Here is a 13,514-nt window from a genome sequence, read left to right on the forward strand (position 1 = left end):
CAGCGTTGGAGACAGAGAGATGAGGCCAAGGGTGGTCTTCTGTATACAGTTGTGGATGGCATTTTTCAGTACCATGGTAGGATGTGGGTACCGAACGTCAATCAGTTGAGAGCTGAGATTCTAGCAAAGGCTCACACATCTCCGTACTCCATTCACCCCGGAAGTACGAAGATGTACCGAGATTTGCAGCTATTGTATTGGTGGCCTGGGATGAAGAGAGACATTGGGAGAGTTGTGGCAGAGTGCTTGACTTGTCAGCAGGTCAAGGCCGAGCATCAGCGTCCAGCAGGACTTCTTAGACCTCTTCCTATTCCGAAATGGAAATGGGAGAATATTACGATGGACTTTGTAGTTGGCTTACCGAGGAGTGCCAGAGGTTGCACAGCTATTTGGGTGATCGTGGATAGACTCACCAAGTCAGCTCATTTCTTACCGATGATGACTACTTACTCGTTGAAACAGTATGCAGAGCTTTACATCAAGGAGATTGTTAGACTGCATGGCATACCAGTGTCGATAGTATCAGACAGAGATCTGAGATTTACGTCTGCGTTTTGGAAGAGTTTGCACACTGCATTGGGGACTAGACTTTTGTTCAGTACAGCGTTCCATCCCCAGACAGATGGTCAGTCTGAGAGAGTGATCCAGGTTCTCGAGGATCTACTGAGAGCTTGTGTCATCGACTTTCAGGGCTCGTGGGAGACTAGACTGCCATTAGTGGAGTTTACCTATAACAACAGTTTTCAGTCGTCTATAGGTATGGCTCCTTATGCAGCATTGTACGGGAGGAGGTGCAGATCTCCTGTGCATTGGGATGAGGTCGGTGACAGGATTTTACTTGGTCCTGAGATTGTGCAGCAGACAGCTGATATTGTGACACAGATTCGGGATCGCATGAGGACTGCTCAGAGTCGTCAGAAGAGTTATGCAGATACTCGACGACGAGATTTGGAGTTCGCTGTAGGTGATCACGTATTCCTGAAGGTGTCACCTATGAAGAGAGTAGTGCGATTTGGCCGGAGAGGCAAGCTTAATCCGAGATATATAAGGCCATTCGAGATCTTGGAGAGAGTTGGCACGTTGGCCTACCGTTTAGCTCTACCACCAGGGCTAGCGGCAGTGCACAATGTATTCCATGTATCCATGCTTCGGAGATACATCTCGAACCCGTCACATGTGTTGGATTTTGAGCCTCTTCAGTTGACACCGGAGTTAGCATTTGAGGAGAGGCCTATACGGATCTTGGCTAGGGAGGAGCGCAGATTGAGGACGTGGGTCATACCGATGGTCAGAGTCCAGTGGCTGAATCACTCGGAGGAGGAAGCTACTTGGGAGACCGAGGCAGACATGAGAACTCGCTACCCGGAGTTGTTCAGGTAAGTACTTTAATTTTGAGGACGAAATCCAATTTAAGGGGGGGGAGAATTGTAACACCCGGTATTTTTAATACGTAAATTCGCATGCATAATTAGGAAATTTATTTATTGAAAATTTTAGATTTATGGGTTAAATAATTATGTGAAATTATTTGTGCATATATGTATGGGCATGTATGTACATATTTTTATTTAGTAAGTATAAAAAAAAATTTCCGCATATTTATTTATATTTAGAGAGTTAGGGTCGTTTCAGTTCATGTGACACCCGGAGCCAAAAAGTCCTAGGGCGGTACATGGTCCGCAATATGGGTGGTTAATACCTGAAAGATGGAAACCCCACCAAAAGAATGGGCGACAGGTGACATGAATGAACCGATCCCACACCGGAATGAGAGGTACAAAAAGATTTGATATGTACAACTCATATCAAGAAGGTGCATCTTCTTTTCGGAAGCTCATCACATAAGAACTCCAAAGTTAAGCATGCTTGACTTGGGGCAATTATAGGATGGGTGACTCCCTGGGAAGTTTTTCAGGGTGCGTGTGAGTGAGGACAAAAGCACGCTGAAAAGACCCGTCTTGATACAGTGGGGCGTTACAAATGGTATCAGAGCCTGGCCTCTCCCAGTACGGTGTGGTTCGGGGACGAACCAAGCGGAAGCTGGTGGGCATGTGACACCCGGAGCCAAAAAGTCCTAGGGCGGTACATGGTCCGCAATATGGGTGGTTAATACCTGAAAGATGGAAACCCCACCAAAAGAATGGGCGATGGGGTGACATGAATGAACCGATCCCACACCGGAATGAGAGGTACAAAAAGATTTGATATGTATAACTCAAATCAAGAAGGTGCATCTTCTTTTCGGAAGCTCATCACATAAGAACTCCAAAGTTAAGCGTGCTTGACTTGGGGCAATTATAGGATGGGTGACCCCCTGGAAAGTTTTTCAGGGTGCGTGTGAGTGAGGACATAAGCACGCTGAAAAGACCCGTCTTGATACAGTGGGGCGTTACAAATCTTTTTCTTTTTTGTGTGATAAGAAGGGCATCTCACAAGAGTTCTTCGCTCCAAAAACTCCTCAACAGAACGGAATTGCTGAAAGGAAGAATAGGACGTTGCAGGAGATGACTAGGGTGATGATGAGCTCAAAAATTATCTCCAAGAGATTTTGGGCAGAAGCATTGAACACAGCTTGCCATATTTCTAATCGTGTCTATTTGAGAAGTGGTTTTTCGATTACTTCCTATGAAATCCTCATGGGAAAGAGGCCAAATCTCAATTATTTTCATATTTTTGGCTGTGTGTGCTATGTTTTGAATGATAGAAATCACCTAGCAAAATTTGATTCCAAAAGTGATGAGTGTTTGTTCCTTGGTTATTCTACTAATAGTCGTGCATATAATATGTACAACCTTAGGACCAGAACAATTATGGAATCTATTAATGTTGTTTTTGATGATGGTGCAGGTCTCAAAGTAAAAACTGCTGAAGATGATATTGAAATCTTGCTGGAAATTCCTCTCGAAGAACACAGTGTTGTTCCATATGTTACAACACCAAACACAACACTGGTTCCCCCAGAAACTGTTCATGAAGAAAATTCTCAAAATAATGAGGAAACTGAGGTATCCACTGAAAAAAGACATTCCAAGCAAGATACAAAAGAATCATCCATCATCACAGATCATTGGAGATGTTCATAGAACAAGGCAAACCCGAGCTAAGGACAAAGTTGACTAGCGTAAGAGGGTTGAGTTAGTATGCATGAGTTCCGTATACTCACAGGTAATGCATTCTTGTTTTGTCTCCAATATTGAACCTAAGAATGTCAATGATGCTTTGAATGATGAATTTTGGGTAAATGCCATGCATGAAGAACTTGAAAAATTTGTCCGAAATGATGTTTGGTTTTTAGTTCCACCTCCTGATCATGGTAATATCATTGGTACAAAATGGATTTTCAAAAATAAAACCGATGAGTCAGAAAACATAATTAGGAACAAAGCAAGGTTGGTTGCTCAAGGGTATACACAGGTTGAGGGGGTTGATTTTGATGAGACCTTTGCTCCTGTTGCCAGCATTGAGCCAGTCCGACTATTGCTAGCAATTGCATGTCATATAGGTATAAAACTTTACCAAATGGATGTGAAGAGTGCGTTTTTGAATGGTATTTTAAATGAGGAAGTGTATATGAAACAACCCAAAGGCTTTGAGGATCCACACCACTTGGATCATGTTTACAAGTTGAAGAATGCACTCTATGGCTTTAAGCAAGCTCCACGAGTTTGGTATGGTAGGTTGACCGAGTATTTGCTTGATATTGGCTTCAAACGAGGTGAGGTTGACAAAACCATTTTTATTCAAAAGGCCAAAGGTGAAATTCTTATTTGTCAAGTTTATGTGGATGACATTATCTTTGGTGCTTCTTCCCAAAAGCATGTTGATAGTTTTGTTGAATGCATGTCTTCTACGTTTGAAATGAGCATGGTAGGAGAATTAACTTACTTTCTTGGATTGAAAGTTAAGCAATCAAGTGATGGTATTTTTCTGTGTCAAAGTAAGAATGCAAAGAATTTGGTGAAAAAGTTTTGCAAAGAGAATGTTAAGAACATGAAAAATCCAATGGGCTCGAGTGAAAAATTGGGAAAAGACAGTGTTGCGGCTGGTGTTGACAACACCATGTATCGCAGTATGATAGTGAGTCTTTTGTATTTGACTGCTAGTCGTCCTGATATCATGTTTAGTGTGTGTTTATGTGCTAGGTACCAATCTGATCCAAAGGTAACCCATTCAAAAGTTGTTATGAGAATTTTGAAATATGTTTCGGGTACATTGGATTTGGGATTGTGGTATACAAGGGAAATCAACACTAATCTTATAAGTTTTAGTGATGCTGATTGGGCTGGTGATGTTAATGATAGAAAGAGCAATACAGGTGGGTGTTTTTATCTTGGCAATAATTTGGTTTCATGATATAGTCGTAAGCAAAATTATGTGTCACTTTCGACTGCTGAATCAGAATATGTGGCAGCCGGAAGTTGTTTTTCAGTACTTCTTTGGATGAACCAAATGATTGAAGATTATGGTTTTAAGAGTGAACCCCCCATTGTTTATTGTGATAATTCGAGTACTATTGGTGTATCAAAGAATCCAGTTCAACACTCACGCACAAAACACATTGACATTCGTCATCACTTTATTCGAGATTTGGTAGAGAAATGTATGATTCGAATGGAGTTTGTTGGAACCAATAACCAATTGGCAGACATTTTTACTAAAACATTAGATCATGAGAGATTCTCAACCCTTCGGAGGTCTCTCAGCATGTATGCATTATAATCTTTTGCATGTGTTTTCTTCGGTGTTACACCACTATCGACAACACTGTTGTTTTTCTTGTCATGCATACTTAGGATTTTAGGCATTTTGCACTCACTATGTTATGGGTGGTGTTTAAATCTCTGTTACAGTGATTCAATTGATGCCAAGTTTTTCTGCAAATTTTTTAAGCACACTGACCCTTTTGGTTTTGAACTCTGACTAAACCACCGAGTAGTTGAAGAATGTACGTATATTCCATGTTTTTGTTCCATGTGAAAGGTGTTTTCGCAAATTCATTGTTCAGCTTTTTATCAAGTTTGTTGACCAATGTCATAAATACAAACTTTTTCAAAAATCGGAAGCAAATGGAAAAATCTATCTAATTGAGTCCAATGAAGACTGTTCTTTTAGTGTGCAGGCTACCACTTCTTGAATTTTTCTGAAAAAACAAGGGTAATCAAGTGTGCATGTTTCAAATATTTTTGAAAAACTATGGTGTTGTTGATGATGTTGTCAACACGAGAGACAACACTACACTTGTCACCATATCTTATGCTTGTAATTGCATTTTTATTCTATGTTACACTCTATTTAGGCATAAAATATGTCATGCATATGCATTTTTGCAAATAGGATTTTGTTTTTGGGTAAGATTCTAAATAGACGAATTTTGATAATTTACCCTATTTACTGAAAATTGAATTTTTGTGATTGATTTTTGTTTCAGTGGAGTTAGGCTGATGTGGCGTTAATTCTGGAAGATTTGGGCTGAAATATTTATCTCGGATTATTGTCTTATTTATGGGATTTTATCTCTTAATCCCGATTTTTAAATCTTGGCCGTTAGGAAAGTTACCGTTAGTAACTTGGAGAGATAAAGGATCAGGATAATTATGAGTCTGTTAGAGGGAAAATCTTACCGTTGGTGATAGGGGTTATATATATGTGTTTTCGTAATTATCGGGCATTATCATCGTCTTAAAAATTCTTTAATCCCGATAAGACTTTCTGCAAACCCTACATCCTTCTCACTCTCAAATTTTAATTTCCATGGCAGGCTTTGATCCTCAAGACATCAGAAGCGAGTTGGGCCACAAAGAACCCGATGTTGCCGCCAGTGTTGCAACACCGAAGAACCCATCTTCCGCTCCTCCTCAGCCGATCGTTCCAGTCCCCATGGAACCCGTTCCACTTTCTGTTCTTATTCCCGGCGAAACTGGGAACACCACGGACCTTGAAAATCCACCAGATTTTTCTGTCCTAAACCGAGTTCATCCTCCTCCACCGATGGCTCGCTGATTGAAGAGGCAAGCTGGGTATAATCCTGATTTTACCCAGTCCAAACGTTTTTACAAGGGTCCCCGTATCTCCATGGCCGAAGAAGATCGCAGCTCTGGTGATGATTCAGAGGATGACGATTATGAATTTGTCGCGAGGAAGAAACCCTTATCCTCCGCATCTGCATCTGCCTCTGCCTCCGCTCCGATTATTGAATCTGCTTCTGAGAGCGATGGTTTGAGTTCTTCTGATGAAGTTCCTCCTCCCACTCAAACAAAGAAAGCAGATGGTGAAACATCCAATCCTCAAGAAACTGCTTTTTCTGATGAAGATTACACTCTGGCTCAAATCTTGGAGAGCCTCAAGCAAGGAAATGCTACGCCCTCTGCCTCCACAGGTCATCAATCGGATGATGAGCCTGATGCTGAGATGATGGAAGAGTTTGCTGAGGGCAAAGCACATCAAGATACTGCTCCTCCTCCTATTCTACCGATTCTGACGCTGACTCTTCTGATAAGAGTGCAGATATAGGTGATGAAGAAGACTCTGAAGATATTTCCAGCATGGATGCTGATGAAGAACCTCTGGACCAAGAGGATGTTTCTACTGATGATGCCAGTGTTGATGTTGGTGTTGTCAACACCACAGACAACACTGTTGATGAGGACTATGATCTTGATGCTGCTCATTCCCTCATGTTTTATTCTGGCGATGCTGCTGCTGTTTGGCCTCTCTTCACTCATAGAGTACTGCTGGATGAGAGGAACATAGATGTACGCTCCTATGATAGGTACAATCTGGTTGATTTTTTGAAGCTAAGGCAGCTCTATTCTACTGTTGTTGTTGTGATACCCTACTGTAAGAGGGTGATTCTGGAATTCTACGCCAACCTAACCGCAAGCATTGAAGATCCAGAATCTGCAAAGTATGGCTTGGTGTATCTTCGGGGTAGGCTGTTTGATTTTACTCCAGCCATTATCAACTCTCTCTAATCAACCCCCGATGTAGATGAAGGACCTCATCCTGATGTAAATGAAGTTATTTCTGTTCTTACTGGTGGCTAGGTCAAAATGTTTTCTGACCACTTTTCTGCAGCCAAGTTAACTTCATTCTATTCTGTCCTTCACAAGATTGCTGTGAGGAATTGGACACCTTCATCAAACTCCACAGTAATCACACGGCCACAGGCGTTCATTCTCTATGCCATTGGGTCTGGGAGTCCTTTCAATTTTGGGAAGCTGGTCTTCAAGACAGTGCTCCAGTTTGCTGATGGAGGACTCAAGTTTACTAAGCTGCCATTCCCATCTCTGATTTATGGCATTTTAGAGTCTCAGGAATTCATCCAAAATATCACAGAAGATCTCTCTGATCAACCTGAGATTTTGAAGTTAGCAGCTGGACTCCTAAAGGGAAATCGAGTTCTGGATTTGCCTTGGACTGCCACTCCCACTCCTGCTGCTGAAGTAGCTGATGTTGCACCCGGTGTTGCCAACACGGGTGACAACACTGAAGAAACAGTGCCTACTCCTACCCCTCTTGAATTTACCACTCCCACTATTCAGCTGCTAATGACTCGTGCTGAGGAAAAGATTGCTCAAGCACAGGAAGACATTGCCTTCTATAGCACGGTCTTGGCTGATTGTCAGAGACAACTTCACATTTCTGGACAAACAGGGGGAGATAGTGCACAAGATGAAGCAGCTGGTGCTGATGAAGCTGCTAATGCTGCTGGTCCATCTGGGACTAAAGATGATGAGGATGAAGCTACTGCTCAAGAAGGATCCGATAGTGATCAATTTTAGATTTTACTTCTTCTCTAATCTTTGTTTCGTTTTGATTTTATAATAAATGTTTTTGTTTGCTCTAATTATGTACTTATTGATCTACTATATCCAAACTAGGCTAACACCTTCTAACTCTCTTATGCCTTGATAGAATCTCTAACTCATGTTCGTGTTATCCTTGGTGTTGCCAACACGAGGGACAACACTTCAGGGGGAGAAGGATTTTTAAACTCAGGGGGAGTTTTTGATTTAAACTTACTTGTGCAAGGTTTTGTCCAGAAAGCAAAAAAAGGAATATTGAAAGGAATATTATTCCTTGAATATTTCGGCCCTTGATATAATTTATATCATGTGATTTTGATTTCTAGACAAGTTAAAATATTTGGCAAATATCCTATGTATATTTCGAATATCTTATAAAATATATTTGTCATGATCAAATCTATCTTGATAAGGTAGATAATCGATATATTATGAGTGGATAATTATCAAGATATGATTTGATTAGATTTGATAGAGTTTGATTCCTACTTTAACATGTTTTTTTATTCATGTAGGGCTCTATCTGAGGAAACCTTCTAGTTTTGGACTCCAATCTTCCAATATATAAAAGAAGTGTTTCACGCACAAGAAAGTTACGGCTTCAGACGATAATTCTGTGTGTAACCATTGAATAATTTGAAGAATTCTGAAGCAAGGTTTGCAACCATCGTTGTTGCATGTCCCCATGTTGCCGTTCATGTTGAAAATATCAGAAACAACACTGTGGGAACTGTGTTGTTGAAGATCTTTTCTGTCTCTTCAAATTTAGGCTACGGGAGTTGCATCTGTTATATTTACTCTGATTTGTTTAGGATGCAAGTTTAATTTCTCAATCTGTTGATAAATTTAGAATTTATTGACTTTTCGTAAAATCACTAGGATTACTTTGTAAGACTGATCTTACGTTTACTAGTGATATTTAGCCCTAAGGTACCTGCACGAGTTTTTATACTCGTGCAAAATTAATTACTTGTGTTTTATTTACACTTTAAATTTTTGCTGCACTGTGTTGTCTTTGGTGTTACAACACGAAGTACAACACTGCCTATTTTACATAACAAACCACGTACACTGTTTTTTTCACGTTGTTAGGAAGCTTTTAAGTTATGAGTAAGGTCGACGTAAACTATTTATTGGTTATATGGACTCTATTGCTTGGACTTTCGACGTATATAAGGTTAGCAAAATGTAGGTTGTGCAATAACATAAAAGTATAAAAAAAATTGTAGGTCGTAGAACTTATCCGTGCGGTAGGATGACGTATTTAAGATGATAAATTTAGATCGAAAGAAAATTTTGAGGAGTGATAAAATATCATTGAGGATAAAACCACTTGAGAACATGTAAGAATTATAACTTTTATATTGGAATAAGAGTTAGTCAGGTTTTTAACGATATAGTTATCAGTAAGCATCAGAGTGCGCAGCGAAAGCTGATTTGGGCCAACTCATGTAGTTGCAAAGTTGAAAAACTTAGTGTTGATCTGGTCTAAAGTACCCGAATATAGTTAGTGAATCTTAAATTTCGAGGACGAAATTCCATTTAAGGGGGGAAGGAATTGTGACGCCTAAAATCCAACCTACTAAATCACATGCATTAAATTTAATAAATATTAGGATTATTATTTTTAGGTTTAATTGATTTAAATTCTTTATGTGAATTATGTGTTAGTAAAATATTTTATTATTTATTCAAATATTTTTTATTGTACTAACTATTTAATTAATGTTTTTAATTGTTTAAGTTTATCTGTCTAAATGATTTTATTGTGCAATTTAAATTATTTTAATATTTTAAAGGTTTAAGCTTGCATATTTAAATGATTTTAATTGTTTAGTTTATTCTTTTAAATTATTTTAACTATTTAGCTTATTTATTTAAATATTTTTATTGTCCAATTTATTTATTTTAAATAACTTAAATTTGGCGGTTAGTCGCCTTAAATATTTTAAATGTCTAGCTTATCTAATTACAAGCTTTTAACTGTCCGAGTCGTTTTAAAGGTTTTATTCAGCTTGTGTATTTATTTGAATAACTTTTAATCATTCGTCAAATTTGTTTAAATTATTTTAATCGCTCTGTTTATTATTTAAATATTTTATTTATCGCTGTGATATCAAAATATTTAAGTATTGAAAATTAGAATTTCAAACCCGGTAAATAGAATTCAAGTATTTAATTCTTGAATTTTCAAATTAGAGTATTTGCGAAATCTGGGCCTAACACATTTACACGCACCATTTAAAATATTACCTATCATATATTATACATGATATTTCTTGACCATGTACAATTCATGTTGCACGGCCCATTAAGGGTTTACACCTACCCAATTACTCGGCCCATTAGTATTTCCCCTTCTCCAAGCATTTAGCCGATGCGATCTTTCCCTTTCCATTCTCTTCGCTCGCGATCGGCATTTCCTTGTTCCATTCCCAGCCTTCGGCCACAACAACTTCACTTCCTCCGGCGAGGATCTCCTTCCAGGCGTGCTGCTTGAAGTCCCAGCATCCTCTTCCTCAGTTCGATTCTAGCTGCTCGAGTTTTTCCCCTCCCTATTTCTGATTTTGAGCGTGATGCAAGATTTATGGGTTTCTTTGGCCACCTAGTAGATTAATATGTTGTGTGCTTGTATGTCTTCCTTGCATTTCGAAATTTCTGAATTTATGGGAGCATAATCGATTTTTCTGATTTATTATGTAGGCTGTTCGTTTTTCTGATTTATTATGTAGGCTGTTCGTTGTTTCTGTTGTTTCTTTTTTTTATTATAGCTGTTCGAACCCTTTTCAAGTTCTGTGGAATCGTACATGCTTAGGATTGTTATGCATAACTTTCTTGTTTTGGATAGATTTGAGCAGGAGTCGTTTAAATTTGCATCTGCCATAATTCTTAGATTCTACATTTTGTTGAGTTTGTATTTGGATCGAGTATGCGTGTCATTTGGATGGTGAAATAAGGGCTGTCATGGGTGAGAATGTAGCTCACATAGTAGCACTTAGGTGTGTTGGATATAGCTAGCAAATTGAAGGTGAAGGGCCATCGAAGATTGGGTCATGTTGGCTTCGGTTTTGGGGGCAGGGTAGGTGCTGATGTACGAGCTGTGATAGGCTGAAGACGGGTTTGGTTTCAGTGGTTCGAGTAAGTCTAAAATGTTGTCTTGGTCTGGTTTATAGGCTGGGATAAAGGGATTCCAATGGTTAAGTCTTAGGAGGGAGAATGAGCTAGAATATGTGAGCAGAATTTTGCAAGGGTTGGGGATCCCCGGAAACGAGTGTTTAAAATAGGGTTAGAATCATGATTTGGTTAAGGGCTCGGGTCTGGAATTAGCCTAGGATGTTAGGAATATGTCATTTCAAGCGGTAATTTATTTGGTTAAGTTTTGGTCGGGTTCTAAGCATTTGAAGAAATAGGTGCTGAATTCTATACTCTTAAGCTTGCTGTCCGGAATCTGGAATTTATAGCTTGGTCAACCAATGAGGGGTGCAGTGAGAACGACTCCTCTAATTAGTTCTAAGTGTGTGTGAGTTGTGGTTTCAAGCGGAATTCCTTTTGAATAATAATTGAGTGAGTTGTAAGTTTTATGGGCGAACCGCTCGGAATGTCTTAAACGCAAATTTATGGTTTAGATTTCTATCCTTGGTTTGCTCCCTAAATCACCATCCCGGTCATCCATATTTGAGTCTTTTGCATGATTATCGAGTAAATATTTACAAGTACATTACATCTATATATGAATGCTAAGTTTCTAAATCAAGGCAAGAAAGTATGACAGAAAATATTATATGAACGAAGTGAGATGATTGTGACTATATTTATTATGGGTTTGGATGGGCTGGGAGACGTTCTGGCTTCCCTTACCAAATTTATGGGTTTGGAGAGGTTGGGAGAAATATTGGCTTCCCTTACCAAGTATGGATTTGGATGGGCTGGGAGAAATCTTGTCTTCTCTTACCAATTATGGGCAAGACGGGTTGGGAGAAATCCTGACTTTCTTGCGGCATAGTGCACTGCAGCTTTCTTCCCTTACCAATTATGGGCAAGACGGGTTGGGAGAAATCCTGACTTCCTTGCGGCATAGTGCACTGCAGCCATGATCATGATCAAAATCACAGAGTCACAATTCAATGATCTAAGTTCAAATATTTATGACTATGTTTCAGTATAGTTTATTCAGTTACGGTGATTATATTCGACTTAGCCATACATATGTTTCATTTATGTTCACTTCTTTCCTTTAAAGTTCATTTATTCAAATTAAGGGCACAAATTATTTTTTTATCAAGCTATTTTTAATCTGCGTGTGCATGTATTTATGTAGTACTCGTTATTTCCCCCATTTTCTTGTTGGGCCCCTAGGCTCACTACATCTACTTGGTGCAGGTATAAGTTATCATTGAGATTGAGGGACAAGACTATCCAGTGGACTGCGATGCGGGCATGGCACATCCCTTCGACCTATGCTAGTCTTCCGCAGAAGTTTATTTTAAACACTTTATAGCAATTTATTTTGTTGTTTGGACAAATGTAAACGCAAGGATTTATTGATCGTTTTTGGGCATGTAAACATCAAAGTGTTATTTATTTTGGATGGTTGAATTGTCAGATCTTTTTCTCTGGTTCTCGTTTCTATCTCGGTCTAGTTTTTTTTTTGTACTGTTGGTCGTATTTTTAGTTGCTGTTTGTGACAGGCGGGTTTGAATATTTATAGAGAGGTTGTGCCAAAATTTTTTCTTAAAATTCACATTTTATTTAATTATTATTCAAAGTAGAGTTAGGGTCGTTTCACAGATGATCTAACTTTCTCAGATGGAATCGATCTGCGTGATGATCCAATCTCACCAACTGCCTCATAGGTTAGAGCTGCCTCTCCTCAAAAGGAAGTTCTGATTATTGATTTTGTTTCTACAAAACCTTTGGATGTGGAACTCTAATCTGAGGAACCACTGATCACACCTCACAATGAAGATCCATCGAGTGATCAAATCTTGGTTGCACAACAGCCTGAAACCTCTGTTTCTTTAGAACCTTTGGTTACTGAAGTTGAAATCGAGGTACCACTAGTTGCACAAGGTGCTCTTGACGATCTACTGGTTGAGCATCTAATTCCATCTAAAGATCAAGCTATGGATGAACCATAGATCGACAAACTTGCTCTTGACGATTCCTTTGCTGAAGAAATTTTGATTGAACCAACAGAACAGATGCTGGCCTCCAACGTTGATCTGAACACAACAATTATTTCATTTGTCCCAATTGCAGAATAAAGTCAAATATTGTCTGCAGAATCAGTGGAAACAGTTTCGTCTGGACATATAGTAATGGATCTGCCTCCTATTTTTAAAATAGTTAGGACTGATCTAGTTCACAGTATATTCAGGCCCATTACTGTCATATTCAAGGATAATTTGGCTCTTCCATCTGCGAATATATCGGAACTATCCATTTCAGATCAAATTGATTCATCTGAAATCATGGAAGATGCTGAGCTTGAACCTACTGCTGTTACTGCTCCAATGATTCAACAATGTGAATCCACTCATTTTGAAGATGCTGCTCCTTTTACTTCTCATCCGATCGATGTCAGACCAGATACATCCTTGTCTGAATCCCTTTCTCAGCTATTCCATCATGTATCTGAGTTGCAAATCAATAAAGTTCAGACTTCTATCGAGCTTCGTGATTTCAAGTCACACGTGCTGACAATGGTCA

The 13,514-nt window shown here is 39.1% G+C and overlaps 1 long non-coding RNA gene across 1 annotated transcript; it reads left to right on the forward strand.

The window, feature by feature from the left end:
- The first annotated feature begins 10,155 nt into the window (after positions 1-10,155).
- Positions 10,156-12,407, forward strand: LOC140865595 (uncharacterized). Its single transcript, XR_012144644.1, has 2 exons — positions 10,156-10,436; positions 12,186-12,407. It is a non-coding gene; the product is annotated as an uncharacterized lncRNA (long non-coding RNA).
- The last annotated feature ends 1,107 nt before the right edge of the window (positions 12,408-13,514 follow it).

The sequence above is a fragment of the Henckelia pumila genome, chromosome 4 (genome assembly GCF_033568475.1).
Source record: "Henckelia pumila isolate YLH828 chromosome 4, ASM3356847v2, whole genome shotgun sequence".
Lineage (NCBI taxonomy): Eukaryota > Viridiplantae > Streptophyta > Magnoliopsida > Lamiales > Gesneriaceae > Henckelia > Henckelia pumila.